Source organism: Danio rerio, chromosome 2 (genome assembly GCF_049306965.1).
Source record: "Danio rerio strain Tuebingen ecotype United States chromosome 2, GRCz12tu, whole genome shotgun sequence".
Classification (NCBI taxonomy): domain Eukaryota; kingdom Metazoa; phylum Chordata; class Actinopteri; order Cypriniformes; family Danionidae; genus Danio; species Danio rerio.
Genome location: NC_133177.1, coordinates 4,508,979 through 4,536,322, shown reverse-complemented (window position 1 = coordinate 4,536,322; position 27,344 = coordinate 4,508,979). Strand labels below are relative to the sequence as shown.

Here is a 27,344-nt window from a genome sequence, read left to right as displayed (position 1 = left end):
ACGTGAAACTGTCCGGCTGGCATTCGTAAAAACACCACCGTGATTTTATTTATTTATTAAGCCTATTTTAATAACTTGGGATGAGCAAATCATACTAAATTGTACAAATTAGATCGTACAAATTCATAGTAATCAGCCACTAAATCAAAAAGTTACGAATTGCCGTGAGATTGTGTTGGGCTGCTCGCCTTCATGTCATTTACTAGACCAGGTTTCTCCCTTGTGAGTTTAGAGTGCCCCTCGGCCTCAATGCCCCCTTTTGCCCTAGCTCTCTAGAACTACTCGATCTCAGACCCTCTTTCATACTAATTGACCAGGTGGGAGCCCTGGGGTCAATCATCTCCTAACTCAGGGTCCTCTCCCGGGACAGCATGCCAAACCTAGCACTAGTATCAAGCAATATCTAACTCTTGAAATTCCCTGAAAATGAAAAGTAATCCCCTTTTTCTGCCGAAAAGTAATCTAATTACATTAACTAGTTACTTTGTAACTAATTACACCCAACACTGTCCTTTACAGTGCATATGGACAATTGAGTGACTGAACGCAGCCCCAGAAGACTATCTCCGCTTGGTTATTATCGCTATCGCCCTGTCAGCTTCGACTCCGGGCGGCTTGCTAGGAATGTGTCGGGCTACGCCGCAGCTCCAGACTCTCTCCCTAGGTTTTTGCACAACCACCTTCAACCCATCCATCAACCGAGCCCCCCCTGGCCTTTTGAAAAACAAGTACTCTCTAAGTAGCAAAGAGGTGCCAGGGCTAATTATAAACAAATCATTGATGTTTTAGGGACCTGGGCAGTAAACGCCTGGAGCCGAGCCATGCAGGAGGCTCTGCTGAAGTGCTCGGGCTGCAATAGACTGCAGAAGTGGACCTCACACGGGGGTTTAGGAGCAGAGCCAAACAAAGGCAAGAGGACGCATAGTGGAAAAGACACGAGAGGTGAGTGTCACAGCAAGACACAGGCATTATGAAGACTGCTGAGGCTGCTTATGTCATTCTGTGTTATTAACTCAGTTATGTCATTTTAAATGCAAAAATTTAATAGTTTGAGATGTATACATTTCTGGAGAGAACCAATTATGTAGCCAGAACTACATATGGCTGCATTTTGTCTTCAAAACAAACACGTCATGTTGACGTTCTGTGCCTGCTGGGAGCATAATAACAGTACACCGATGTTAGTATGCATACTAGACGAAGTATACTGATATATATATATATATATATATATACTTCAACATTACTTAAGTATGTTGGTGCTAAAAACCTATAGACTCAGTACCGGGTCCGTGACGTCATCGACTTTCGCTCTAAGATTTAAAGGGCTAGCATTGCACCAGACCCCGTAAGTCATTTCGTTTGAAAGTGTAGAATCAATATTTGATGCACATATGCATCACTTTGGTTTTTATTCTAATGTACAAAAGTTATTTATACTTAAATACACAGTATTTTGGATACCCGAGCTGGGTATTTTACATTGGTTCATTTTCATATTTTTCATATGACACATGTACAAGTTATAGCTCAAATGAAAGCTCTTGCCAGTGCTCATACAGTTCTAGCATTCTTTTTACTGAATTATATTCACATATCAAACAGTTGTCGAATGAATCACGGTGTTTCCATGGCGCAGAAGTGAAAACAATACATTTCTGATCAATAAGCAGCCCCAGATAGCACAGACAGCTGTCATCTCTCACCTTATGCTGTGCGCTTCAGGGCCATTCTCCTCTGTTTTTAAGGTGATGTGCATAAGTAATCCTTTTATATATCTGATGTGGTCCAAACACAGTGAATTATGTTTGATCAAACAAAAGTAAATAGTGAAATAGTGAAATATGAAAACAATGATCGCTCCCTGTGGCTTGTACAGCACCTCTCATCAGTTGGATTACAATAACTTTTGCATAGATTATGGTAGAGATATTTTCTTTTTTCTTATGATTACAGACATGTGCAGGAACCACCAACATTAATTACAGCACGCTAAACCACTTAAAAGGTACACTTTAAAATTAGAGTTTATAAATTTTTTTTTATAAAAGCACCTATTTTTAGGTGTTTATTATAACAGACAACATATACAGAGATTTTAAACTTTCAATAGTGTTTTATGAAAATTAAAAGGGTTTTCTTTAAAATGAGACCATTTGAGACCAGTTAGCCACCAAACTGACAAAATGCAAAACAGTTGCGTTTACTCGTGACATTGGGCTGGGATTACAAACTAAACTGATGTACATAATGCTTGAGTCACTAGGCGTACTGTCCTCATTTTCATACATATGAGAACAGCAATATCTGAAAGCGCTGTAATTCTGTCTATTTAAAACACCCACTATTTATTTTGGTATCCACCATAGTTTTTGTTTTTTTTGCTTGTGAGTGATAAATCAGAGAAAGAAATGTCCCTGCACGGGATATGTGGGAGAGGGGAGTTTTGCTGTTAATTCCAAAAGCAGGCCGACGTAAATGCACATGAGAATCCTTCACTGTGGCGAAATCATCCTCCTGTTTCATGTTCTCTATGACTCCCAGTGGAGAGCGAGGAATTAAATGTGAAATGGCTGTTCGGGACCAGGCAGCCAAGCAATGCGTCCATGTGTTGAAACTGATTTAGAGTGATGTTTATGTTATGTTGTGTTATGCTAGGCTACTGCACATTCGTGCGCGCGTGTGTACACATGTGGGCGATTGCGGGTACATTTTGCTCCTCCTAGATAAACCTTGCATTACTTTTCAAAGGCAAGAACTTTCATGAAACAATACTGCCTACAACTATGTGGACACCTATTCATTGTACAAATCGCTGTCAATTTTGCACTGTTGTTGTATTCTGCACCTTTGCATCTGTATTTTGTACTGTCTGCAGCCGGCACCTAAGCTTTTCACTCATCATAGCACACGTGCTGCTGATGATGTGACATTAAAAGTGATTTGATTTGATTTGATTTCCATAGTAACACAAATTATATCAAGCTAAAAATAACTGTGTGTATATTTAGGGATATTTGTCTTGAAAATATTAATTTAAAGACTCCCATTACTTATTTTTGACTGTCTCTGCTTCCTGAATCATGCATTGTTCTTCAGTTATCATAAAATAATAATAAAAGTACACTACCTGACAAAAGTCTTGTCTTCGATCTCAGTTGTAAGAGCGACAAATAATAACTTGACTTCAAGTTGATCTTTTGGAAATGTGGCAGATATTTCTGATGAATCATCTGTTGAACTGCATCCCAATCACACATACTGCAGAAGACCTACTGGAACCTAGCATGGACCAAAAAATCTCACTGAAATCAGTCAAGTTTGGTGAAGGAAAAACAAGGTTTGGGGTTACATTCAGTATGGAGACATGTGTGCTGCCCATTACATTACAAACCACAGGAGAGGGCAAATTCTCCAGCAGGATAGCGCTCCTTCCATACTTCAGCCTTCACATCAAAGCTCCTGAAAGCAAAGAAGGTCAAGGTGCTCTAGGATTGGCCAGCCCGGTCACCAGACATGAACTATATTGAGCATATTTGAGGTTATTTGAAGGTGAATACAAAGGATCTTAATGAACTCTGGGAGTCTGGAAGTCATCAAAGCTTATGATGGAGTCAGACACAATATTCATTCTGTCTCCACTGCACCGTGACTTTAAGTCACAAGACTTTTGTCTAAGCAAAGTCAGACCTCACTGTTCTAATTAAATCATTTAAAATGAAGGCATGATCAATTATTTGTTGTTCCTAAAACTTGAATAGGCGACAAGACTTTAGTCAGATATAGGGTATTGAGTTATTGAATTCTGCATTCCTACAGGCTTACAATTCAGTGAATGATTTGACTCTCAATATGTATTTTTGTATTTTGCAAAGTCAATGACATGCATGATAATGTCACAAACAAGCAGAGGTGGGTAGAGTATCCAAAATATGTACTCAAGTAAGAGTCCAAAGACTTGCGGAAATTTTTATTCAAGTAAAAAACTCGAAGTACCTTATGAAAAAATTACTCAAGTAATTAGATACTTAGTTACTTTTAATTTTATATATATATATGAGCAATATCACACTCGTAGTAGTGCGATATGGCTGTATATCGGCACTGGTGGGAGGCGTGCGTTGGTGCCCCCAACAGTGCCGATATACAGCCATATCGCATTGCTAGGAGTGTGATATTGCGTTTATACAACAGTTTGACGGCATAATTGTGTATATAAAAACAAAATCAAACATGGAGAGTCTCAAAAACCCTTTTGTTTGAGGAACTACTTTCTTCCGGATTTAAATCATAAGCTGACAGTTAAACAGTTGAGCAAGCATCTTTTAAACTTTACATCTGTAGTGTCTGCTTTTTTGCTGGCTGTATGTGGGCGGAGTAATACACAAAGGGTAAAGAGGCTGTAGGAGTTCTGATATTGCAGAATATCGCACAGCTATCAACCAATCAGATTTGAGAACCAGACAGAACTGTTTTGTGTATGTATATATATATATATATATATATATATATATATATATATATATATATATATATATGTGTGTGTGTGTGTGTGTGTGTGTGTGTGTGTGTGTTTGGAGTTTGCATGTTCTCCCTGCATTCACGTGGGTTTCCACCGGGTGCTCCAGATGAATTAGGTAGGCTAAATTGTCCGTAGTGTATGTGTGTGTATGTGTGAATGAGTGTGTGTGGATGTTTCCCAGAGATAGGAAGGGCATCCGCTGCGTAAAAACGTGCTGGATAAGTTGGCGGTTCATTCCGCTGTGGCGACCCCAGATTAATAAAGGGACTAAGCCGATAAGAAAATGAATAAATGAATGAATGATTTATATATATATATATATATATATATATGTATATATATATATATATATATATATATATATATATATATATATATATATATACATACATACATACATACACACACACACACACACACACACACACACACACACACACACACACATATAGTTTTTTTTCAAAATTATTCGCCCTTCTGTGATTTTTTTTTCTTCTTTTTTAAATATTTCCCAAATGATGCATAACATATTCAGGTAGTGTGTCTGATAATATTTTTTTCTTCTGAAGAAAGTCTTATTTGTTTGACTTCGGCTAGAATAAAAGCCGTTTATAATTGTTTTAAACCCATTTTAGGGTCAATATTATTACCATTCTTCTACAGTTTTCTTTTCTTTTTTGACCACAGACTAAATCATCCCGTCAGCAGCCACAGTTAATTTTTTTTTTCATCTTAAAAATGTCATGTTTAATTTAATGTGCTGTTTGCCATTTCTGTTTTGCAGATTGTTAGTGAAAATTTACGATTATATTATCAGTGATATAAATCAAAATTCTGTTTTCAGAAGTACAAAAACAGAGCGGGCTGCCAGAATTGAAACGGTGATGGTGAATATCCAGTCCTGTGGTGAACATTTGTGACATTTGTTACGCCGCCTCTTAAAGTCTGCCTGCCCCCCTACAGAAAGCAGGCGGGTTATCACACCACTAACATTTATTTAACCTTTTTCTCCTGTGGTGAGCCAAAGAGGAGGGTGCACCAGAGGCTGGCCTCTCTTCCTGGACACATTAACATATTTTCTGACCATTACGCTACAGTCCCTCGAAAACAACCACAAACTGATTCACGTGAGTAAGCAAAATCCACATTACTCAATCCAGAATTGTGCGTATAATTTCTTTAAACTGGAATGATATACAGTAAATGTACAACAAATTATCAAATTACAGCAAACTAAATTCATAATTGTGATTGGAAGCGTGATTTATTCCATTGCTGCGATTAATTATAATTCAGGGACCAAGTCGAAGGAAAGTTAGCGAATCTATTATTAAATTTAAAAAATGTGATATAGGGAACATTTAAATCTGTAACTAATTGTCATTTACATTTAGCAGACGTTTTTTTAGAGGTCACCTGGAAGCACCCGGAGGAACCCACGCGAAGGCACGGAGAACATGCAAACTCCACACAGAAACGCCAACTGAGACGAGGTTCGAACCAGCGACCCTGCAACCTTCTTGCTGTGAGGTGACAGCACTACCTACTGCGCCACTGCCTCGCCATTACACAATTTATTACAGAAAAAAATAGTGATGAGATCTGTCCTCTGAACGCTCGGTTTGGCCTGTGCGGACTTCGAAAGACTAACCTTCAAAGGACGCCTCTGAAATGAGACACAACTATAGTTGACATTTTCCACCATTTTGTGATTTAGCTCAACATGCTAATATCAAGCTAAACAGAAAACAAAAATGTATGCATTTGTATTAGTGTTTTAGTTAGAAGTATCGGAATAACAGAGTTGACAAATGATTAATCTACTATTGATGCTTGCTAAACATTTATCACAAATGTGAGAAAGTTAGAAAATAATAACGACACGACGCAATGCCTTCCAGAGTTTCCCTCCAGAGGAAGTGTCATCACTTGGGCTGCGTCCGAAACCGCATTCTTCCATACTATATAGTGCGCTAAAATCAGTATGCGAGCCGAGTAGTATGTCCGAATTCATAGAATTGGAAAATCAGTATGCGAGAAGGACCGGGATGACTTACTACTTCCGGCGAGATTCTGGAGTGTAAATCCCATGCACGCTGCGCTATCCCATAATGCCCCCTGAGCGAATTCATGAATGGGAGTTAAGCGACGCAATTGAGGCAGGTAGGTCACATGACTATGACAAAATGGCGGATGTAGTATGTCCGAATTCCATTCATACTTTTAACGTTCATACTGTATAGAATGTACTTTTCAAATGGCCGAGTATACAATTAAAATAAAATGCAGTACCTACTGAGCAGTAGACGGTTTTGTACGCAGCCTTGGTGCTAGTCACATGTTTTTTCCTAACGGGGCTTTAAAAGCTTTTTATAACTGATGTAACAGAGTTGTCCAGAACATAGGGACAGACACAAAAATAATATTTATAAAAACTAAAATTTTAAATAATACAAAAAGTAGATGTTTGTTAATTTAGTAACACACACACACAAAGAAAATTGTACACTACCTGACAAAAGTCTTGTCACCTTTCCAAGTTTTAGGAACAACAGATAATAACTGGACTTCTAGTTGATCATTTGGTATCAGAAGTGGCTTATATGAAAGGCAAAGGCCTCTAGAAGACGATTATTTTGCCAAAATATAATATGATATTGAATATAAATATATTATATTAATTATATAATAAATATATAATATTAAATTACATAAAATAAATAAAAGGACAAATTCTGGACGTTTCGTTCAAACTACCTGAACCCTTACTGGCTACAGGCATAATATTTACAAATTACATGAAGTTGGCCAGACAAAACATGAAATATTTTGTGTTCATATTGTCAGCCATTAAATACAAGTCAAAGTAAATTTAAAAATCACTACTTTCTTTGTTTATTTGCGTTTTCCATACTGTCCCAACTTGGGGTTTGGGGTTGCCTTACTGCAAGGTATATGTAGGCCCACAAGGAATCTGCGCGCGCACTGCAAAAAATGTTTTTCTTACTTAGATTTGTTGTCTTGTTTCTAGTCCAAATATCTAAAAATTCTTATATCAAGAAACATTTTCTAGGCAAGCAAAATATATTGTCTTGTTTTCAGAAATAATATCCCAATATTAAGGGAGTTTTTTCTTGAAACAAGCAAAATAATCTGCCAATGGGGTAAGCAAATTAATCTTGTTTTTCCTAATATTTTCTGTCTTAGTAGATATATTATATAAGAGACTTACTTTTTTTTACCACATAAAGTGAATCTAATTGGATTTGCATTTTAAACATTAAATAAAAGTAAAAAAGGTATTATATTTCCCATATTAAAGTTTTAGTTATGATACTCCCAAAATCATTCCACAGAAATCCGCAGATTTTTACCAAAATTTTCCGCAGAAATAGCAAAAAACATCCGCAGATTCCATCTGGCCCTAGGTATATGTTATTCAGACAGGTGCTTTTGGAAGGTTGCTAGTAGGAGAAATGACGTTCATAAAGCTTATATTGGCAAAACTAAGTCTTTTTTTCCACAGGAAAGTCTCTCTTCGCCCATCACACTTGCTGAACCTTTACTGAAAGTGTGAGACTTTTACTGAAAAGTAACCGGGAGCATAAGTCAACAACTCTTCTCTGTGCTCAGTGAGTAAGCGCAAGTAATGATAATAAACATAATGGTCCGAGATTGATGGTGGATGGCCCTGACCTTGAGCACGTACAGCTTGGGCACTGGCCATGCCCACGGCAGGCGCTGTTCCTTCTGAAAAATTCCCACATTTTACCCTTCATGGCGGAGGAAGAAATGACAGACATCATTTCCCCCTGCGATCAAGCACTGTCGATGGACACGGTTTGATGCAATCTGCTACTCGGCACAAAATAATTGAACGTGCTGAAAATTGGGAACTATTTCTAGGTATTTCCTCTCTTTAAAGTTCAGGGCAGATTAGCCTAATTAAGGAGGGGAAAACAGGAAATTTTAAAGTCCAGTGGGTAATTAATAGGCAGCCTTGGCCAAGAGGTCTGCATGGTCACTCTCAGTAAGGATCCAGGAAAAGGCTGTATTTTTGGTCTTGGGATAAAAACAAAACGAAATGTTGCTGCTAAAGCAAGCATCTGAAAATCTTCAAAACAGAAGCCTTACAGAAAATGTAAAACACTCATGCCTGTGTCTTAAAATTAAAAGATTTACCCCTGCGGGGCACCTATTTTACCCCTTTTTCAAGATTTACGATTTATTGTGTCTTCAGAATGTGTCTGTAAAGTTGCAGCTATAAACACACATCAGATTATTTATTATAGCTTTCAGAACATTAGGATGTTCTGCTTTGAACACATTGTAGCTGTTTTTATTGCCTGTACCTTTAAAACGAGTTATTCCAGGCTACCATTCCCATGTGTCTGACAGAGTGTGAATCAATCTCTGCTTCTTTTGCGTCAGATCATCAGCACAGACATGAAGGAAGCAGATCTCAGTAACGTTTGTGAGAAATACTACAGTAAGAACTTTCCCAATGATTATTTGATGTATTTGTTGTGGAGTTACAATGATGAGTCACACACAATGTTGCTACAAAGTTCACGCACTGTTTTTTGCATCCAATATATATATATATATATATATATATATATATATATATATATATATATATATACACAGCAAATTCATCTGAGTTAAATTCTCGGTGTTGAAGCATTTCAGAGTAAAGTGTTGACGTTAAAGAGTTAGATTTTGATAAATGAATATAATAAGAGTTAGAATTGATTTTATTCAATGCGAAATCAAGGAGTTATCTTTTCAACACTTGGTGGTGTTATTTCCAACATCCGGGAATTCATGCAGCCCCAGTCACTGAAGAATTTTCCAGACGCCATTTTCCATCTGAGGTTTAGAACAGCAACTGGTGAGTCAAACTACCTAAATTAAGGTATTTTACTGACTTTCTTTAATGAAATACAGTTGTAAACATATTGTTAAGTTAATAACTTTAGAATGGAGTGACAATTTTAATCTTCTGCGGTTCATTCATGGTCGTTTGTGTATCTAGCTTAACTGCATTACTATTGACTTCTTTTCAAGAATGTTTTTATATATGCTCACGCATACATAGTGCATAAAAACATCAAATGTACATGTTCAACACATTTCTGTCACGCTTAATGCCATTTTGTGCGTTGTTACCCATCTGTAAAATAAAATCGACACTTCTCCTTTAATTCGAAGCAAACTAGCGAGGGAATCCCCGGAGCAGCCTAGCCTACTCTGCCCGGATGCTAACGGCAACACAGGACGGTTTCCATACGCTCTGGAGAGTTTCTAAAACATGTCTGGTGAGTAAATGAACATATGCTTACTTGTAAAAGGCTTCCTGACTAAAACATATGATTGTTTGTTATTCGTGTACGTTAATTTGGTTATTTTAAACACCGCGGCCCTTTTAAACTGGTTCATTCGTGGCCGTCCATATAACGTACCGTTAGTTCTTAGACTCGCGTGATAACCTACGCTTGAATAATATTAAGCGTTGACAACCATTAAAGTCGGAATGTTAACATTAATGTCTTTAAATGACCGCGTTTGCACTTTCTCAGACATTTAAGGTTACTCTCCCGGAAGTTGCGGGACTAACGTTAACGTTATCCCGCAAATGCACAGAGACTCCCAGATGCCCAAGTAACTTAGATGCCCGCAAATGAATGATAATCTCCCGGAAATCGCGCGTCTCCCGCCCGGTCATTAAACACTTTGCACACCCCTCTCCACCGCATCCCTCCCAGCTCTTCAGGTACGTCGCGCGCAAGTCACCCCCACCGCTCTTCAGGTACGTCGTGCGCAAGTCACCCCCACCGCTCTTTAGGTACGTCGCGCGCACCTCATCCCGTTGCTCTTCAGGTTCTCATCTCTCCCGCTACCTTCCGCAAATCAACTCTGTATCCCCCGAAAATTACTTTTTCCAACTCGGGATGTCTGACGTTAGTAAGTTAGGCTATTTATGTAGTCAGGAACATCTTAGTCAAGCTTTTTCTCCCGCATGATATTGTGCTTAAAACTATAGGCTAAACTTAGCAAGTACTGTACACAACATTTCCGTTTTATGAAAGACAATTTAGTGCGTTGTAAACAGCCACCTGTCTGTAAAATTAATCAACTGATTCATATTTGAGCAGCCTAATGATGATACAGGTTTGATTTGTAGATTTATTATCAATAATCAACATCTGAATCAAAAGATATGTGAAAAAGTGTGAGGCATACTTTGTGATGTTCATCTCTCCTTTTTATCTGAAGGTTATGCATATGTGTTAGATACTAATGTTTTGTTGTTTTTTTAACAGCCACAGTTCTCTATACAATAACACAAGACCCTGTGACGGTGGCTGATTAGAGACGGATGGTGTATTTCCAGAGTTGGTGAAATGACCAAGCACACCTTCTTGGTCATATGTGGTGATAATAATGAAGGTATGTTTGATAAAGTTCTGTATTTGTTCAACATAAGCTGAGAGGGTATTAGAGCATTAAAGAATAACAAATGACATGAAGGTGATAGGTTTTGTATTGTGGGTGAATTGTTACTTAAATAATGTTTTGCTCTTTACTTTACACTTCTGCTTATCCTAATATTTTAGGTTATATTTGGACCTGAAACATCTGCTAGACTCCAGTAAAGGTGGCGTCAATACTGGACCTGAAAGGGCCTAACAAGTTGAATCTGGTAAAGAAACATGCACGCGCGCACGCACGCACACACTTACAGAAAACTGTTGTTTATGAAGTTTATGAATATTTTTTACACTGTGGCCATTATTTTGGGGAAGTCAGCATCACTAAATGATATAAAAGATTTTAAGCTCCTCTAAATTTTGCTCCAAGTGTTGTGTTAAATTCAGGATTCTGGACAGACAGCTGCCTGTTTTTCCAGTTCTAGTCATAGTGGTTAACCTAATTGTTTTTGGAGATCCAACAGTGATATATGTGTTTTTTCTACTTTTCCATATCCTGTCACCTCAACCAGCTGGGAGAGTCAAGTTGTGGATCATCATGAAGATTTTCAAAAGGTGAGTTTAGATTTCTTGAATGTTTTATTTACTTTAAATGTTCTTTTAAATATATCATAGAATTTGATTGCAATTTGTTTTTTAAACATTTTTCTTAGTCATGCTGGAGTCTTGAAGAGTTCTTAGATGAGCATCACCCTATATCTGTGCATCAGGAACCACCAGACGAGTGATCAGCAGCTGCTACATCGTCATGGATAAAAAGGTCATCCTGTGGCTGGGAAGCACTTCATTCACAGGACATGCTTGATGAGATTTCCTTGCTCCAGTTTGTTTTCACACAAGTTTACAGCATTTATACCTTCATTTAAACTGCTGTGTTTGATATGGAGGACCAAGGAAACACCCGAAGTGAAAGATTTGCACGCCAAGTTTAAAATGTAATTTCACAAGAAAACTATGAGTTCAGAAGTAAACTATGAGTGACGCTATATTGAACTTTCAAATTGCTCTGATAACACATCAAGTTTGGACCAAAGGACTGAAGCAGCCTTTTTGAGCACTGGTCATACATATTGATACTGTCTGTACTAATAAAACATTTAAAGCATATTTGTCATTGTTGCATTTTAAAAAACTAAATGAATTGTTGAAGTGGTGAATGTTTTCAAATAAAATGTTTTTTCATTTTGTAATTTACAGTCTATTTGACCTTTTTACCATATTTACACTCAAGAGAGTTGAATAAAATAACAATATATTACACCAGGCGGTGTTAAATATAGTTACATTTTTTAACTCTGCCCAGAGTTAAAATTAACCCTTACTTCGGTGTCAATGTGCCAACCCTTTTGAAAGTGTTGATTTAACTCTGTTTTGAGTGGACCCCATGAGACACTTTCAAAGTGTTGAAATTAACACCCATAGAGTTGTTTTGGGTCCCCATATTTTGCTGTGTATATATATATATATATATATATATATATATATATATTTATATATATATATATATATATATATATATATATATATATATATATTATTTATATATATTTATATATATATTATTATATATTATATATATATATATTATATATTATATATATATATGTTATATATATATATATATATATATATATATATATATGTTATATATATATATATATATATATATATATATATATATTATATATATATATATATATATATATATATATATATATATATATATATATATATATATATATATAATATATATATATATATATATATATATATATATATATATATATATGTTATATATATATATATATATATATATATATATATATATATATATATTATATATATATATATATATATATATATATATATATATATATTATATATATATATATATATATATATATTATATATATATATATATATATATATATATATATATATATATATATATATATATATATATATATTATATATATGTATATATATATATTTATATATATAATATATATGGCGATGCAGTGGCGCAGTAGGTAGTGCTGTCACCTCACAGCAAGAAGGTCGCTGGTTCCATCCTTGGCTCGGCTAGGCTCAGTTGCTGTTTCTGTGTGGAGTTTGCATGTTCTCCCTGCATTCTCCCTGTGCAGAGATGAGTTGCGGCTGGAGGGGCATCCACTGCGTAAAAACGTGCTGGATAAGTTGGCGGTTCATTCCGCTGTGGCGACCCCGGATTAATAAAGGGACTACGCCGACAAGAAAACAAATTAATGAATATATATAGGTCGATAACAATCAAAGGCAAAATATTAAATGTTTTTCTGTGTGACTCTGTCATGACATCCAATGATCATACAAGGCGTCACATGATCAAGCGGGCTAAAAGCGCACGCGCCAGCTTTAACACACCACAACAAAGCGATCATTTGAATGGATGAAGATATCGGTCTCACGGAAAAGGCAGATGAGTATACGTTTATGTTGCCACAATCCAGCACAAACACATTCTGCTGGATTTGTAATGAGACAATTGGTGTTGTAAAGAGTGGAAATGTGAAACGCCACTATGAAGTGAAACATGGACATTTTAAATGGTAGTATCCACAAAATACAGATATAAGGACCGCAAAACCTACAACAACTAAGTTTTCATTACACACCTTTTGTATTTTCACCTTTTGAAAGAGGTCTGCAGTTGCAATCGGAGCTGCATGCAATGCTTTTTTAATGCCCACACCTAACCCTACCCCTCACAGTGATGTGCGTTGTGTCTGGCATTGCATCTCTGAGGCATGCAGTCATCATGGCTGCATCCAGATACTATTGGTCCTACCTTTTGCTGTGTTTTGTACAAGAATGCACTTATATTAGTGGTTTTGCCACTAATATAATATAATTTGCATTGTATTTAATGTGTTTTAACTGCAAATTATACTTTCTTTAAAGAATAAATAGTGTTGACTCGTGATGCATGTTATGGATGTTTATTAAAAACAAGGTATGTAATATCAATTGTTCCAGCCCTTTGTAAATTTGTCCTTAATAAAAATTCAGATTTGGACCTTTTAATGTAGACACTGAAAACCCCTGGTGTAGAGGGTTGTAGAAGTGAGCAAACTTTAGGTTGTCTGCCATGTCCTGCTATAGTTCCTGACTTGTTTCTATCTGAACTGTATCCTGCCTTACGTCATCCCTGATTTACTCTGGCTTCTTGTCTTGTTATCAGTTTATTATTGGCTCCTGGGGGACTGCTGATAGCTTAGAAAGGCTGTCCTAGAACAACTCTCACACACAGACACTATCGCTACAGCCACAAATAACCACAGCTGCTCTTTGTGTAATTGGCATTGTGATAAAAGTGTGTAAGCAGAGCACAGTGGATGCCCTCATGTTTGCTTGTAGAGTTGATTTAAACAGCTCATGAACTAGTTAAAGGTCTCGTGAAGTGCTTTGAAATGTGCATTTTTTAATCAATGTTTGAAGTAATCTCAACTGAACAATGAGCAGGGGGTGGGGCATATAGTAGCCCCTCCCCCTTTTCAAAAAACAGCCAATAGTGTTTTGTTTTATCACAGCTCTGCCAATGAGAGTGGTTGAACTCAAGCGCATCAAATGAGAAGCGTCTTAAAGGGGGCGGATCATGTCAAACACTAGAGAGCATTTGATTGGTCTGAAGATTTGATGAGAAACTGAAGTATGAGGTGATGTCAAACAAACTGTTGATCCATTTAGGCGGAAGTGACGAACTGTTTTGATGTTTATATCAGTTTTATATTTTCTAAATGCCAATTTTAGAGCACACTAGCTAATAGATATTCTTAAAAAAACAACAGACTGAAACTAAGATCTAAATTGTTAATTGTAAATCTTAATTTCAAGAGATTTTTCAAAACATGTAGTGGCTCTGGTGAGTTAGGGTGCTTTCACACCTGTGAATCGATTCAGTTGTTCCGAAACAGAGATTACAATTGTTACATTGTTGCTCTTTGCTCTTGGAGCGGTTCGCTTTCACACTGCAAAGTTTCTAATCGGACCAAAAGAGCTAAAACAAGTCACGTGCGAGTAAACTCTCCTCACATTGGTCAGAGTGTCAGGGTTTATTTTGCAGCGTACCGCTAAGCTGTCAGGAGAGGTGGTGGTTTGGTGGTGATTGACAGGGTGCGCGCGCGACGTGTCTGAGGAGAGATGCGGTGGGGAGGGGTGAGAAAGGTGCGCGACGATGCCTATTTGAGGACCGGGAGGGAGACGCGAGATTACCGGGAGATCATCACTCATTTGCGGGCATCCAGAGACTCGCGAAACTTCCCGCCCTACTCATAATTCTCTCTTCATATAGCCGTAAGCCTATTACATATCCATAAAACACTGTGATATAACCTCGCTCGGATCGGATCGCTTTCTCACTCTAATAGACCGCTCCAGGGTTCGTTTCAATCAAGCCAAGACCACCTCATTCAAGCGATCTCAGAGCGATTACTTTGGCGCGGAACAGAGCGCGATTGCCCTGTTCGCATATGCCAAACGAACCGCGCTAACTGGGCAAACGAGATACGTTCCGAAACAAAAGTGTAGGTGTTAAAGCACCCTTAGTTTACATTTACCCAACAATAAATACAGTCAAAAACTGAAATGGTTTTCCTTTGAATGTTTAGAAAGTTTCACATGTACATGGCAATGTTTTCAAAACAATTAACATTTACACATTGCACAAGAAATGCCAGCCTGATCTCACAAGGAAACATTAGTATTTTACGTTTGGTCAGTTTAGTGGGGGGAGTTCAGTCGTGCGAAAATTTACGATTTTAAAAAGGAGGCGTGGCGCCTAACACCACCCCTAACCCTAACCGTCATTGGGTGGTGAGCAAATCGTTCTAAATTGTACGAATTAGATTGTACGAATTCATATGAATTAGCCACTAAAGCATGAGATTGTGTTGGAAATGCTGTATTAAAGGGCCACGAAACCCTCCTGTTTCCACACCCTCCCGGCTTGGAAAAAGTCTGGAAAGGGGGTGAGTCCAGGTCTGATTAGGTGGGAGTGACCTGAGGGAAGGTTTTGGATAAAAAATGGGAGTTTACGTTTGGGCAAGCATTGATTTTACAGAAGCAAAACAAACACACAGACGCAGGGGGAGAAAGACAGTGACTGTTTACATGGACATCAGTAATCAAATTATTTGACAAATTATTCATTTGTGGATTTTAACTGCAGTTTGGCTTTTTTGCGTTTACTTTCAAGGAACAATTTATTCATGCCCCCCGTGACAAACGAGATATTGGATGTGAGGAACTGCTGGAAGAGTGCAGTTTTAAAGGAATGTTTGATGCTGCATGGCGTATGAGAGAAAAAAAGCTCTGCATTTCTCAGTAACTTAGACGCACTCGGTAGGTAGCGTCAGTGGATATCGGTGGGTAATGGCGGGGACAAGTCACTTTTGTCCACCCTAAATCTACGCCCTTGGGTGACCTCTAAAATAAAGACTAAGCTGAAGGAAAATGAAGGAATGATTGAAATTCTAGGCACCGGAAGCTGATAGATACTTCCCAGCAAGCATGTTTTGGGCTCTATTTTGACGGTCCATGCGCAGAGCGCAAAACGCAGGGCGCAAACGCTTACAGGGCGTGTCAGAACGCATTTTTACTAATTTAAGGACGGGAAAATCCGCTTTGCGCCGGGGCGCATGGTCTAAAAGGGTTGAGTTTATTTTCTTAATGAGTTATAGGTGTGTTTTGAGAATAAACCAATTAGAGTCTCATCTCCCATTCCCTTTAAGAGCGCATTCGCTTTTACAGGACGTAAAGTAAGTCTAAGTGAAAAAACTGAGCATTTCACTAACAGACAGTTGACAGTTTTTGAACAGAAAACTGTTAAACAGAGCATCTACTGCGTGAGAATGAGAGATAATGGATCTACTTTCACTTTCTCTCTTGGATAGGGAAACCTTTAGGCACAGACATCAATTAGTCTATAAATAATTAATTGCGTTTGTTAAGCGCAAATATTCATTTCAAAACTATTTCTAAATTCAGTTCTAATTTCCAGCAAACGAGTAAATGAACAATAATAACGAAGTGTGTTCAAAAACCTGAGTTATATCCTAAAACACATGCAGGTCTAAAACCTGACAGGTGGGCAAATCTAAGCTTGTTTTTAATAAAACAAATATAAATATGGATATAATAAATAATACTGCTAATAATAATAACATTATACAAAAGCAAATTGTTATGAATGAACTGAAAAAGCCTCCCGAGATGAAGAAGACATAAAAGCAGTGATTTTTCATATTTATGTAGGCTAGAAAATAATATGTTTTGTAATATTTTAAACCTTTATATTTATATTCTATATATATTCTTATTATATCCTATATATATCCGTAATATTAAAATTTTTTCATATGTAAAGATATTTGCCTATTGCTCTCTTGTGCGTATTAAGTTGTGTGTAAGCGAGGCGCAACTCTGCGCTGGAGTTTAGACCGGGTTAGTTTTGGTCTAATGAAAAATCTATTATAGTTTCTCAAAATAGCAACGCGCCAGCGGTCCGCCTCAGAACGCCTTCCTTTTTAGACCAGAACGCCTATGGGTGCACATATGACCGCTAATGCATTTGCTATTTAAACAGCGTAGCGCAACGCCTCAAAACCACTCTTGCGCCAAGCTGAAACTACCAAAAGACTACTGCGCCACGCCTTGCGCCACATTGCGCAGGATGTATGATAGGGCCCTTTGTGTTTAAAAGACATCTAATAGATGTCTACCCTGCTAAAAAATCCAGCTTAAACCAGCCTACGCTGGTTGGCTGGTTTTAGCTGGTCGACCAGGCTGGTTTTAGAGGGGTTTTGGCCACTTCCAGGCTGGTTTCCAGCCATTTCCAGCTAAATCGAGCTAAAACCAGCTTGACCAGCATGGTTAAGGCTGGACATAGCTGGTTTTGGCTGGGGTCCCAGCCTGCTAGGCTGGTCAAGCTGGTTTTAGCTGGTCATCTCCCAGCCTAACCAGCTAAGACCAGGCTGGAAATGGCTGGAAACCAGCCTGAAAGTGGCCAAAACCCCTCTAAAACCAGCCTGGTTGACCAGCTAAAACCAGCCTAGGCTGGTTTAAGCTGGATTTTTCAGCAGGATAAACAAGGCAACATCTAAAACCAGGTAAAATTTGGACTATCAGAATATCCAACAAATATCTAACAGTAGTCCAAAAATAGACTAGCCATGCATGCTGATTTCGTTTACTTCCACATCATAATTTATTCTTTCTGTCTAATAATAAAGCCATATTGCATTTAAAATCTTATAATAAATGCATGAAGCTTCTTCCACAACACTGATTTGCTTAAACAAGCCTTAGTGACTTTAGTCAACCTTTTCATTTTCAGCAACTAAATAATATATTTCAGACTAAAGCTATTATTAGCACAGCACTGATGACGACACATGAACATATGAAATAAAGGCAAACTTGAGTTGATTAATTGATCTCATTTTCTGCTGCTCATGCATGGCTTGCATACGACAACAATCCCCTTTTCCCCTGCTAAGAATGATTAGAATTTGCTTTGTTGACACATAGGTAATTGATTCAAATGGGGCTCCAATGAGTTCAGTGATTGTGTTGTTTTGAAAAGGCCTGAGCTTTGACAGAAATACGCCGGGAAGTATTGCAATTGGCGGCGAGCACAGTTTCCCATAGACCGAAGTGTTGAACTCAGCTCCAAGCCTCTTGGATGTGAGATGACTGTTGAGCTAGTGGGAGAGGAGAGATAGCGGTGACCTCGCTCTGAACCCCTGCAAAAACTTGGATTATGTCTGGAGTATTCGGAGAAAATACTTAAATGAGCTTCGTGATTTAGTGGGGCGGCTCGCAGACACTGTTCTGAAATAAGAGGGAAAAAGGTGAAAAGGAAACTGGGAAAAGAGACTGCTAACACAGACGCTTGTGAATCTGATTGTCAAACTGCTGAACTTTGACTTGTGAGAACGTTTCCAAACTAAAAGTGGTCAGAGACTTCAGACTTTAGTCACAGATGACTGTAATCTATGATTCACGCTTTTAGCGTGTGTTTGCTTTCGGAAATAGCTTGTCTAGTTTGGCACAATGCTGAGAAAGCAAAACAACAACAACATTGTTTTCATTGCAATGGGCAATCTTTGAGGAAAAACACAACTAGAAAACTCTGAAACTAGAAGACAACATCACCGTAAGAAATTCTATAGATTTATTTCATTTCATTTTCCTTCGGCTTAGTCTCTTTATTAATCAGGGTTCACCACAGCAGAATGAACCGCCAACTTATCCTGCATATGTTTCAAGAGTTCACACTTAGCTGATGATTTATAAAAGCTTGTTTGGCATGCTGTCCCGGGAGAGAGCCCCGAGCTCAAGGGCTCCTCGAGCCCGGGGCTTCCTCCCGTTGGCAGAGCAAGAGGGGAGCCTGGGCTCGGTGGATCTCAGAACTCCCCTGCTGCGGTAGCTAAGGGAACACAAGGGATTAGACAAAGCTTGGTTGTTATGTATGTTGAATGTCTTTGGATGGTGGGAGGAAACCGGAGAACCCGGGGAAAACCCACGCGGACACGGGGAGAACATACAAACTCCTCACAGAAACACCCACCGGTCCTGTGGAACCAGGGCCGGCAGTGTTCTTGCTGTGGGGCTCACAGTGCTAACCACTGGGCCACCGTGCCGCCCAATCAGAGGTAAAGGAGGAGAATAGGGGAGGAGGGGGGGTTCTTCCAAACGAAGATAAAGTGAACTGAAAACTGTGGCTATTTATAGTAGCTTAGGGCTCATATGATTGGAAGATACTGATTAGCAAATGCGAGACCGGCCGTGATAAATCATAAGCATGTGATCCTCTCGAAATAAGTTTATGAATAAACTTCACTTTACACAGCATATGTTTGGACTGCATCTCAATCACCACAAATACTATCAACCCAAGCTCATTCTGAACACGTAGCCACGCGGACGTTTCTGGAGACTGCAATATACGTGGCCTGAGGTACCTATGGCTGCATTTCGTTTTTTCAAGCGAACGCTACAGGGTGGTGTGACGGCGCTCCTCTTCACGCTCACCAGCTGGGCTGACGGCTGACCTCCTTCATGTGTAGGGTTCTTCCGCCACAGCCAGTTTGTCCGGTTAGCTTGTCGTGTTGTGTCGGCAGAGCGGAGGCCTGGAGGAGGAGAAGCCGGCCACGTTGAACAACCGGGTTCGAGTCTATAGAAGAGTGGTTTCAGAAATCAGGGAATACAAAAAACAGAATCCAAAAATTTCAAGAGTTCACACTTAGCTGATGATTTACAAAGCTTATTTGGCATGCTGTCCCGGGAGAGAGCCCCGAGCTCAAGGGCTCCTCGAGCCCGGGGCTTCCTCCCGTTGGCAGAGCAAGAAGGGAGCCTGAGCTCGGTGGATCTCAGAACTCCCCTGCCGCTGTAGCTAAGGGAACGTAAGGAATTAGACCAGCTTGATTGTTAAGTATGTTGAATGTCTTTGGATGGTGGGAGGAAACCGGAGAGCCCGGGGAAAACCCACGCGGACACGGGAAGGACATACAAACTCCCCACAGAAACACTCACCGGTCCTATCGAACTAGGACCGGCAGTATTCTTGCTGTGTGGTTCACAGTGCTAACCACTGGACCGCCGTGCCGCCCAATTACAGGTAAAGGAGGAGAATAGGGGAGGAGGGGGGTTTCTTCCAAACGAAGATAAAGTGAACTGAAAACTTAGACTATTTATGGTGCCTTAGGGCTCATATGATTGGAAGACTAGTGATTAGCAAATGCGAGACTGGACGTGATAAATCATAAGCACGTGATCCTCTCGAAATTAGTTTATGAATAAACTTCACTAAGTCGAACAAGTTCGTAACGGGCCGAGAATACGGTGAAATCTGAAAACGCGGTCAAAATCGTACAAGGGCTTTTCTTTTTCTCGACGGCTTTTGTAAATCGTCGCTTGGGTTTAGGGAAGAAGGAGGAGGAGGAGGGTGGCTGGTTCGGCTTAACTAGGTTAATTAGGTTAACTAGGCAGGTTAGGGTAATTAATATAATGACGGTTTGTTCTGTAGACTATCGAAAAAATATATACCTTAAAGGGGCTAATAATTTTGACCGTAAAAAGGCTTTTAAAAAATGTATAACTGCTTTTATTCTAGCTGAAATAAAACAAATAAGTCTTTCTCCAGAAGGAAAAAATATTATCAGACATACTGTGAAAAAATTTCCTTGCTCTGTAAACATCATTTGGGAAATATATATAAAAAACAAATACAATGGGGGGCTAATAATTCTGACTTCAACTGTACAAACATCATCATAAAGTTGTGTGTTTGCCAATGTAGCTCTCAATCTGCGCTTGGAAACATAATTTCTTCATAATATGGCATATAATCGTGATTAAATGCTGATGCAGGATAATTGTACAGTGGAGAAAATAAGTATTCAATGTCAACATTTTTCTTAGAAAACAAGGTGTTTCACCAGATGTTGATTGCAACCAAAGAAATCCATATATGCAAAGAAAACAAATCTAATTAGTTTACAAATTAAGTTATGTGTAATAAAATTAAATGACATCGGAAAAAAGTCTTGAACACACGAAGAAAGGAAGGTATAGAAAGGCAGTGAACGGCCAGACAGCAGCTGAAATCTCTCAGTAGTTCTTCAGCAGCCCTCTGCCCTTCCTCAGTGTACATGAATCCAACCTTAGCAGGATGATGAAGATGAAACCAGGTGGACATTTCAGCAAGACAATGATCCAAAACACAGCCAAGGAAACTTTCAGATGCTTTCAGAGAAAGAAAATCAAGCAGTAGAATGGCCCAGCCAGTCACCTGAATCCAAGAGAAAATACGAAATAAAGCTGAGATTTGATAGACGAGACCCAAAGAGCCATCAAGATTTTGACTCTGTTGAAGTCTGTGAGAAACTCACCCCTGAGCATTACATGTGACTACATTCTCCATATGAGAGTCATCTTTAAGCTGCCATCACTGTAAATGTATTTACAGAATTGTGTTTATATCTTTACTGTAGAACAGTGGTTCTCAAACTGTGGTACGTGTACCACTAGTGGTACGTAGGCCTCCTTCTAGTGGTACTCGGAGGAATGAAATATGTCATGTACCTGCTACACGCATTAAAAAAAAATCAAAAATGATCTATATAATGTGCCATATATGACATATAGCCTATATTTCTGAGGTAATCTGCCACATTTTTTTAAGTGTGCAGAGGCGTAGCTGCTTTACTGGGGCTACTATTGTATTTCAATACTGCTCATTTTGGTGGTACTTGGAGAGATAATTTTTTTTCTGAGGTGGTACTTCAGGAAAAAAGTTTGAGAGCCAATGCTGTAGAACAGTGTTTCTCAAACTGTGGTACGTGTACCACTAGTGGTACGCAGGCTTCCTCCTAGTGGTACGCGGAGGAATGAAATATGTCATGTACATGCTACACACTTTTCAAAATATATCAAAAATGATGTATATAATATGTCATATGACATATAGCCTATATTTCTGAGGTAATCTGCCACGTTTTTTAACTGTGCAGAGCTGTAGCTGCTTTACTGGGCCTATTGCGCTATTGTATTTCAATACTGCTAATTTTGGTGGTACTTGGAGAGACAATTTTTTTTCTGAGGTGGTACTTGAGGAAAAAAGTTTGAGAGCCAATGCTGTAGAATATAGTCATTTTCACAATGCACCTTTAAAACACAGTAACAGACTGCATAACTATCCTACAGATAAATACTGTGTAATTAATACTTGCTGAATAGCTGATATGCTGAATATCTTCCACAATCTGAAAAAATGTTTTCTTTTCTTCTTTATAAAGCTGCTTTGACACAAATTACATTGCTGTAAAAAAATAAAAAAGATGACTTAACGAGCACAACTACATCAGATTTTTCAGCAGTCACTCTTTTGAAGACTCCCGAAAGAGAGAAAAGAAAAACACTAATCGAATAAATGCTAATGGGACGGTTAGCATTCCCCATGGGACAAATTCTATACGCAATTGCCCATGCAGGCAGAGCTGGTGGAAGTGTGCGTGTCACATCCTCCAGATCATTATTGGAGGCCATGCAGGAGTCAGTTGTCAGTTATGACTAATGCGTGCGTTTCCGTTCTTCAAGACTAAGGACCTGTACTTTTGCCCTTCCCTCGTGTTTCACTGTATACCTAGATCTTTCTGCGCTGATCTGAATTCCCCTTCCTCTGCACTTCCTCATTTTCCACATTTGTAAAGAAGCAACGAAAACAAAAACAGAACCAATTCCTCAGCTTCCTGCGTCTTCTTCAATCACTCGCTCTTATCCGTCAAAAAAAGAGTTTTTCTGTCAAAGAAATTGGAGATATTTAAAAGAATTAAATGTGAAATTAAAAGAAACAGTTTTAGATGTTAGTTTCAGTCTGTTAGTTATAAAGGATATCTGCACTCACTGGCCGCTTTATTAGGCACACCTATCCAACTGCTCGCAAATTTGTAATCAGCCAATGGCAGCATCTCAATGCTTTCAATCAAGCTCTAGAATGGCCCAGCCAATCACCTGACCTAAATCCAATATAGAAAATACAAAATAAAGCTCAGATTTGATAGATAAGACTCCGAGAGCCATCAAGATTTTGACACTTTGTTGAAGTCTGTGAAGAACTCACCCCTGAGCAATGCATGTGACTTGATGCGTCTTTAAGCTGCCATCACTGTATATGTATTTACAGAACTATGTACAGTCATTTTCACAATGCAACTTTAAAACACAGTAACATACTGTTAAAAACAAGGTTTTAGATGTAAGTTTCAAGGATATCTACATTAACCGGCCAATTTATTAGGTACACCTGTCCAACTGCTTGTTAACTTAAATTTCTAATCAGCCAATCACATGGCAGCAACTCAATGTATTTAGGCATGTAGACATGGTCAAGACGATCTGCTGCAGTTCAAACCGAGCATCAGAATGGAGAAGAAAGGTGATTTAAGTGAATTTGAACATGGCACGGTTGTTGGTGCCAGATGGGCTGGTCTGGGTATTTCAGAAAATGCTGATCTACTGGGATTTTCACGCACAACCATCTCTAGGGTTTACAGAGCCAGAGGAGAATGGCCATACTGGTATCAGCTGATAGAAAGGCAACAGTAACTCAAATAAGCACTCGTTACAACTGAGGTCTGCAGAAGAGCATCTCTGAACACACAACACGTCCAACCTTGAGGCGGATGAGCTACAGCAGCAGAAGATCACACCCGGTGTCACTCCTGTCAGCTACTGAGGTTACAATTCACACAACCTCACCGAAATAGAAAATAGATGATTGGAAACACGTTGCCTGGTCAAATGATTTCTGCTGCGACATTCAGATGGTCGGGTCAGAATGTGGCATCATCAACATGAAAGCATGGATCCATCTTGCCTTTTATCAGCGGTTCAGGCTGGTGGTGGTGGTGTAGTGGTGTGGGGGATATTTTCTTGGCACACTTTGGGCACATTAGTACCAAATGAGCATCATGTCAACACCACAGTCTACCTGAGTATTGTTGTTATCGATGTCCATCCCTTTATTGCCACAGAGTACCCATCTTCTGATGGCTGCTTCTTCTTAGCGAATCATCCCAGACTGGTTTCTTAAACATGAAAATGAGTTCACTGTGCTCAAATGGCCTCCACAGTCACCACAACTCAATCCAATAGAGCACTTTTGGCATGTGCTGGAATAGGAGATTCGCATCATGGATGTGCAGCTGACAAATCTGCAGCAACTGCATGACACTAGCTGCGTCCCAAATCGCATACTTGTGCACTATTCTACGCCATTTTGTAGTATAAATAGTGTAAGTAGTGTGTTCACACTGAAGACTCTAAAAATAATAAGTGCACTTTAATTACCAGGATGATGCACTCATTCAGCCGCTAAATTGAAGTGTGGAATGATGGACAGTTCACGCACTCAACGACCGCAGGTTTGCTTACGTAGCAGAAGGGGCGGAGCTATCGGACGCACATGTTGGATAACTTTATTTATTTTGGATAGTGAAAGCAAAATTCTCCAATGATAGTGATTATAGCACCTCCCGATGGTGAATGCGGTTATACTCACGGCAGGTATTATTTGATAATTCGGTCGTTTATTTCACTGATTTGGCAATCGTCAAACGTCATCAGGGAAACGGTTTGAATTTCCGCTTAGTAAAAAAACATTAGTGTGCCATTTGGGATGCCACTACATACATATACTGTCCTGTTGAGTGTGTAAGTGCATAAGTACATAGTGCATGAGTGCATAGTGTATAAAATGCCATTTGGGACGCAGCTACTATCATGTCAATATGGACCAAAATCTCTGAGGAATAAGTCCAGTATCTTGTTGAATCTATGCCACACAGGATTAAGGCAGTTCTGAAGGCAAAAGAGGGTCCAACCTGATACTAATAATGTGTACCTAATAAAGTGGGTATGTCCCACCCCCTTTTCCTGTTTCAGTTGAGATTTCGTCACACATTGAATAAAAAAGCACATTAATAATACGTCATAACAGAAAACCCAACAGATTCCACCATATAATCATTCATTGATAACAGAAATTTGTTACACATATTCCTAAGGAAATATCCACAGGATTTCCTCTTCTGAATAGCAGGCCTGTTTGTTTAGGGAAAGATCAGTTGGAAATTGGGCTGGATTTTACTAGATGGTCTGCGTCAGTGATCGCATCTCTTCCGGAGGCTGTTAAAGCAGACAGTGCCTCACTAAAGCGTTGGGTAACTCCTCCTCAGGGAAAACCATTCTTTACCCAGTTCAAACAGCCTCAGGCTTGGAGACCTCCTCCATGTTTACTCTGGCACGGACCGGACTTTCAACTCCACCCCAGAGAGAGGAGAGGGTGACACTGACCCTTTTACTCACTGTCCAAACACAGAGTTCAGCGCCGGACTGCACAGACCGAGGAGCTAAATCTTCATTCAGTGTTGATTACGAGATTCCTATTCTTTAAAATAAAGTTTTGTTATCATACGCAGCCAGATCAGTTTCAAAAATAATACATTTACGAAAGCAAAACTCACACAATTCACATTTACAAGATCCAATTGGTGAATTCAAAACACAATGTGTGAATTCGGAGTAAAAATCATAAATATTTCCCCAAATGACTTGGATGCGTGCCTTTATGAAATGTGTTTTGAATTTACACATTTATTCATTGATTCAGGCGACGCAGTGGAGCTGTGGGTAGCACGTTCAAGCACGCAACAAGGTCGCTGGTTCGATCCTCGGCACAGTTGGCGTTTCTGTATGGAGTTTGCATGTTCTCCCTGCGTTTGCGTGGGTTTCCTCCGGGTGCTCCGGTTTCCCCCACAGTCCAAAGACATGCGGTACAGCTGAATTGGGTAGGCTAAATTGTCCGTAGTGTATGAGTGTGTGTATGTGTGGATGTTTCCCAGAGATGGGTTGCGGCTGGAAGGGCATCCACTGCGTAAAAACGTGCTGGATAAGTTGGCGGTTCATTCCGCTGTGGCAACCCCAGAGTAATAAAGGGACTAAGCCGACGAGAAAATGAATTCATTCATTCATTCATTTATTCATTCATTCATTCATTCAATTATTCATTCATTTATTCATTCATTCATTTATTCATTCATTCGTTCAATTATTCATTCATTCATTCAATTATTCATTCATTCATTCATTCAATTATTCATTCATTCATTCATTCATTTATTCATTCATTCATTCATTCATTTATTCATTCATTCGTTCAATTATTCATTCATTCATTCATTCATTCAATTATTCATTCATTCATTCATTTATTCATTCATTCATTCATTCATTTATTCATTCATTCATTCATTCGTTCAATTATTCATTCATTCATTCATTCATTTATTTATTCATTCATTCATTCATTCATTCATTAATTCATTCATTCATTTATTTATTCATTCATTCATTCATTTTCTTTTCGGCTTAGTCCCTTTATTAATCAGGGTTCGCCACAGCGAAATGAACCGCTAACTTATCCAGCATATGTTATTATCTTCAACCCATCACTGGGAAACATCCATAAACTCTTATTCACACACACACTAGACAATTTAGCCTACCCAATCACCTGTACCACATATCTTTGGATTGTGGGGGAAACCGGAGCACTCGAAGGAAACCCATGCGAACACGAGGAGAACATGCAAACTCCACACAGAAACGCCAACTGACCCAGCCTCGACCTTCTTGCTGTGAGGCGATCGTGCTACCCACTGCGCCACTGCGATGCTCCCTTTTTCAAACTTTTCAAGGATAAAAGTTTTTGGAAGAAAGATCAGTGT

At 38.9% G+C, this 27,344-nt stretch overlaps 1 long non-coding RNA gene across 5 annotated transcripts; it reads left to right on the top strand.

The window, feature by feature from the left end:
* Nucleotides 1-801: 801 nt before the first annotated feature.
* LOC137487664 (uncharacterized) lies at nucleotides 802-12,204 on the top strand. Of its 5 annotated transcripts, XR_011006323.2 has the most exons (9): nucleotides 802-942; nucleotides 5,367-5,649; nucleotides 5,920-6,052; nucleotides 8,049-9,416; nucleotides 9,737-9,843; nucleotides 10,849-10,975; nucleotides 11,143-11,228; nucleotides 11,529-11,571; nucleotides 11,670-12,204. It is a non-coding gene; the product is annotated as an uncharacterized lncRNA (long non-coding RNA). The 5 variants fall into 5 exon arrangements; XR_011006321.2 differs by having other exon boundaries at nucleotides 5,920-9,416; XR_011006322.2 differs by having other exon boundaries at nucleotides 5,917-9,416.
* Nucleotides 12,205-27,344: the final 15,140 nt, after the last annotated feature.